Here is a 6,000-nt window from a genome sequence, read left to right as displayed (position 1 = left end):
ATTGACATCTGCTTATTTGCATGGATGTCAGCAGTGGCCCACATCAGGGAAACAGAAGACTTGGTGGTTATGCCTAAAGTAATCGAGAGCTTGAGACGGTGCCAGTGTCATGCCTGCTGTGTGAATCAATACAAATTTAGGTTTGAACTCCTTGGTGGTATGCAAGAGATATTCAAGGCATCCCTTCAACTTTGCATCCTCTTCTTCCATGCTCCTCCTGTTGGCAATACCACATCTCCATGAAACCACTAGAGGTTGTCTACACATGCTTGTACCTCCAAGCCTGTGTGCCCTTGCACCTGCTTTTCATGGAAAGCCCATCCCCACTTTCTCCACCTGTTGAGTTCTTAGTCATCCTCTATGCTTCAGTTTAAATCTCACCTCTTCTCGGAAGCCATACCAGAACGAGTTGCTCCCTGTGCCATTCTGTGAAAGCCTCTGTATCTTACTTGCAGCTCCTTGATGCTCTCTTGCTTTTTATGGTTCTTTCTCAGCACACCCGTTCTTTCTCATGCAGCAGACTGCATGCTCCTAAAGACCTAAGGTCTTGTTTTAATGTTTTCAGGATACAGCATGGTGTTCTGCAGTAGAGGCGGCTCAATGTCATCTTTGCTAAATGAGCAGATGGGAGGTGTTGCTGCCACTAAAGCTGATGCACCTTACCTGGCCACTGATGCTGAAGCCAGACTCCTCATCAGACGGCAGAACTGAGACTGGCAGTGTCTTGCTGCCTGCCATCACCAAGGGACAGCAATGTGCTGTGTGGCTCCAAGGATGCAAATGTGGGGGGCCTCAGAACGTGTCTGTTGTTGACATCCTCTTACAATGTGGACCCAGCACAGGTGCTCTGCTCCATTTGTCAGACACATGTTTTAATTTCCCACAGGACAGAAAAGTCCTGAATGCAAACTCCACTCAAGTGACCTGTGTGTGTATTATTCTTTGTCACTTAAGTCTTTACACTTGGAATCATTTGCATTTACCTTAAAGATGAAGCTAGAAAGATTCTTTGAAACTTCAGGAAGTCTGAATGTGACTTAAATGTGACTTAATTGTTTAGAAAAAATTGTTTAATTTTTTAAAATTTTTCTGTAAGTTATTGGGGTACAGGTGGTATCTGGTTACATGAATAAGTTCTTAAGTGGTGATTTGTGAGATTTTGGTACACATATCACCCGAGCAGTCTACACTGTACCATATTTGTAGTTTTTTAATCCCTCGCCTCTCTCCCACTCTTCCCCCCAACTCCCCAAAGTCATTGTATCATTCTTATGCCTTTGCATCCTCATAGCTTTCTCCCACATATCAGTGAGAACATACGATGTTCGGTTTTCAATTCCTGAGTTACTTCACTTGAATAATAGCCTCCAATCTTATCCAGGTCACTGCAAAAGCTGTTAATTCATTCCTCTTTATGTCTGCATAGTATTCCATTATATATATGTATCTCCATCATATATATATATATATCCATCATATATATATATCTCCATCATATATATATCTCCATCATATATATATATCTCCATCATATATATATATATATCTCCATCATATATATATATATATATATCTCCATCATATAGATATAGTTTCTTTATCCACTTATTGATTGATGGGCATTTAGGTTGTTTCCATGATTTTGCAGTTGTGAACTGTGCTACTACAAACATGGATGTACAGATTTTTTTTTTTTTAATAAAGACTTCTTTTCCTCTGGGTAGATACTCAATAGTGAGATTGCTAGATCAAATAGTAGTTCTACTTTTAGTTCTTTAAGGAATTTCCACACTGTTTTCCACAGTGGCTATACTAGTTTACATTCCCACCAGCAGTGTAGAAGCATTCCCCGTTCACTGCATCCACGCCAACATCTACTGTTTTTTGATTTTTTAATTATGGCCATTCTTGCAGGAGTAAGGTTGTATCACATTGTAGTTTTGATTTGCTTTTTTCTGATCATTAGTGATGTTGAGCATTTTTTCACATGTTTGTTGGCCATTTGTATATCTTTTGAGAATTGTCTATTCATGTCCTTTGCCCACTATTATTATTATTATTATTATTATTTTATTTTTTATTTTTAGACGGAGTTTCACTCTTTTGCCCAGGCTTGAGTGAAGTGGCATGATATCTGCTCACTGCAACCTCCGCACCCTGGGTTCAAGTGATTCTCCTGCCTCAGCCTCCTGAGTAGCTGGGATTATAGGCGCCCGCCACCATGCCCAGCTAATTTTTGTGTTTTTTGTAGAGATGGGGTTTTGTCATGTTGGCCAAGGTCTTGAACTCCTGACCTCAGGTGATCCATCAGCCTCAGCCTCCCAAAGTGCTAGGATTACAGGTGTGAGCCACTGCATCCAGCCCTCAGCCCACTTTTTGATGGAATTGAAAGAAATCATAGATGACACAAACAAATGGAAACACATCCCATGCTCATGGATGGGTAGAATCAATATTGTGAAAATGACCATACTGCCAAAAGCAATCTACAAATTCAACACAATCCCCATCAAAATATCACCATCATTCTTCACAGAATTAGAAAAAACAATTCTAAAATTCATATGGAACCAAAAAAGAGCCCACACAGCCAAAGCAACACTAAGAAAAAAGAACAAATCTGGAGGCGTCACACTACCTGATTTCAAATTATACTATAGGGCCATAGTCACCAAAACAGTGTGGTACTGCTATAAAAATAAGCACATATACCTATGGAACAGAATAGAGAGCCCAGAAATAAACCCAAATACTTACAGCCAACTGATCTTCAACAAAGCAAACAAAAACATAAAGTAGGGAGAGGACAGCCTTTTCAACAAATGGTGCTGGGATAATTGGCAAGCCACATATAGAAGAGTGAAACTTGATCCTCATCTCTTGCCTTATGCAAAAATCAACTCAAGATGGATTAAGGACTTAAACCTAAGGCCTGAAACTATAAAAATTCTAGAAGACAACGTTGGAAAATCCCTTCTAGACATTGGCTTAGGCAAGAATTTCATGACCAAAAACCCAAAAGCAAATGCAATAAAAACAAAGATAAATAGCTGGGACCTAATTAAACTAAAGAGCTTTTTCAGCAGAGTAAACAGACAACCCACAGAGTGGGAGAAAATCTTCACCATCTATACATTTGACAAAGGACTAATATCCAGAATCTACAAAGAACTCAAACAAATCAGTAACAAAAAAACCCAAACAATCCTATCAGAAAAATAATATTTTTAAAGAGTCTACATTTCAAAAGGCCAGGGCTCTTTAAGATAATGGATTCGGAGTCCTCTTACCTTTTCAAACACACACGTTGCATTTATGTAAAAAGTGCTTATTAACTCTAAGCACCTCTCTTATTCTTTGGTCTTCTCTTATTCTGGGAGTCACTGTGAAACCAGGCAAAGGCTTAGAATTTTTGATTCCTGCTTCAAAAACCCAAGCCATATGCTCCATGCCAGGCCAGGGGCTGATCCCACGTCTGTGGTTTCAATTCCTCTCCAGAGGACCTGGGTGTTGGCTTGGTAGGGGGAGAAAAGCAACCAGGCATTTTTCCTCTTAAAAATCCACAGATACTTCGATTTAGTGTTTGCTGAGTGTTTTTAGAGCTATTATCACATTTGCTTCTTAACAGTAAAAAGATTTGAAAGAATTATCATATTTAACATGGAGAAAACTAAGGCTCAGGAAACTAAGTGATCTTTCCAATAACATGCAGCTGAGAAGTGGTGGAGCCGAAACTAGTCTTCAGCGCCCCTTGTGGCAGGACCAAAATTTCCTGTTTCCCATCCTGCACTCCCGTAAGCACCTACTTCCTTGTAAACACTCACCCTGCACCCTTTATCTCAGCTGACTGTCAGCTAGTCTCCTGAAGGTGACGATAGCTTATGGTGTGATACTTTCCAGGGAGACTTAAATTTTCCCCAGGAATAAAAAACAAACAAACAAACAAACAACAACGACAAAAAACACTAAGAGCTTACTTGGGGGAGTTTTGGGTTGGTGACTGGTCTGCTGCGGAGTTGTCTGGATGACCAAAAGTTCTCTTGGCATACCTATGGCCACCACATAAGCATGCATGTTATCAGTATTCTTCTAGGTCTGAACCCCAAGGTTAATGGCACAAGAGAAGAGAAAGGAGGAGATGCCGAATGGACACCCTGTGAGCAATTCCATGTTGTGTGGGCCTCAGTGGGTCCTGTGGGGGGTGAGACCCCAGAACACTGGGTTAGGAGGCCTGCAGCTTAAGCTGAATGCGGAAGCACAACCTGGCTTTTCACACAGACTTTTCTGTATTCCCTCACCCACTTGGATCAGGCCACAGAAAAAAAAACAACAACCTGTTTCTTTATTAATGATGCTTTCTGCAGAGTTAGATTAAGCACTGATTAAAGGCAGATGCTTCCAAAGTATAAATGTAAGTACCCTCTCAGTCACTTCTCCGGTTACAGGGTTTCCTACACAATTCTTTAAAATCACTTTGGCTTTCTTCCCATTTGCCTTCCTCCACACTCTCCACCCAGCCTCCAAGCCGCTCCTCCCAGAAGGGCTCCAGGCAGCTGCCAGGAGCAGAAGCTCGAACTCTGCTGAGAGACTTGCTCTGTGGAGAGCTTCAAGAAGTATCGCTGGGATTGCTGTCTGGAGCCACCTTACCAAGAAGTCAGGTAAGTCCTCTGGGCCGGGTGCAGGCCTGTTCTGTTCTTTCAAGTCTGGGACCTGCCACCTGGAACTTGGTTTGTTTTTCTCATCAGGGTAGAGTACAGGCCTTTTGTGATTATTTCCTGATCAAATTAGAAGCAGAGAGCGGGTAGGAGATATATGGCTCAGCTGGTGGAGTCCATCGGGTTGTTCTCCCTGCTGTCAAATACACTGAGAGGTCATGGGCTCACAGGGACAGGAGATGGCCAGCTGGCCTAATAGGCGCTTGCAACCCTGGACTTTGTGTCAGCAATTGGACCTTGCTAGAAAAGGTCATCTCAAATCTTGTCTCCAACTGAGGCGATGGTAAAAATCCTCCAAATATTTTCTGAATTCCCCGTGGCCAATTTATTTAATCAGAAATTGACATGCATGATTTCTTTACTGAAGAGCTAGCAAACTAATCTTGGGATTGACTTTGAATTGAGATCAATTTCATTAAACTCTGATCATGTTCGTTTGCTTTCTGATTTTCTTATGGGATCTATGAAGAGGGAAAGAGATATCTTTTTTTGGTAACTTATGTTAATAAATATGGATTATGTGTCACCAAAGTTAAGAACTTGTTCAGGTTATACCTAAAATGAATGAGGAGGTTTTCTGTAGGGCATGTCTACCATTAAGCTGTCTGACTTGGGTGGTGGGTGAGAGTGTCATGGTGAGGCCAGTGGAATGCCCGTAGGACTGACATGTGAATGAGGAGGTGGCAGTGGGTTGAGGTCCTGGGAGGCCACGTCACACACAGTGAGGCTGCCATAGACGCATACCAGCCCAGTTGGAAGCTTGTGAGGCTTTCTCCTCTTGACTCCTTTCTCCCATCTCCTTGGGGATATCTTAGTTTTAAGTAAGAAAACTAGGCACGTAGGCAGAATTGCATGGTGGCTAAGAGTATAAGGCCTGGAATGGAATTGTTTCGGCTTGAGATTTTCCAGCACTTACTTATGTGATCATAAGCAAGTTTTCTCAATTTCTGTAAGACCTAATATCTTCTGCAAAATGGGGATGATGTAATCATGCCCACCTTGTAGATTTCTGGGGGAAATTCTGAAAGATAATCCATTTAAAGCATTTGCCCCTTTGTTTAGCCCATAATTCATAATTCTTATTAACCTCAGTGTGGACCTCTGGCATTCCAGATTGTGTGGACCAGATCTATGCTGAAATGTTCCAGGTGAGCAGTTGGAAACATCTTGCGATTTCCCTTACTGGTTAGGATAAAGTGTGAGAATCACGGCATCAGTTTGCTCTTTGCCAAAACAGAAAGCTAGAAACACCAGGCAAGGAAGGTATAAGGTTAAAGCCTCTGAC

Source organism: Gorilla gorilla, chromosome 2, assembly GCF_029281585.2.
Source record: "Gorilla gorilla gorilla isolate KB3781 chromosome 2, NHGRI_mGorGor1-v2.1_pri, whole genome shotgun sequence".
Lineage (NCBI taxonomy): Eukaryota > Metazoa > Chordata > Mammalia > Primates > Hominidae > Gorilla > Gorilla gorilla.
Note: the sequence above shows the minus strand (reverse complement) of the source record.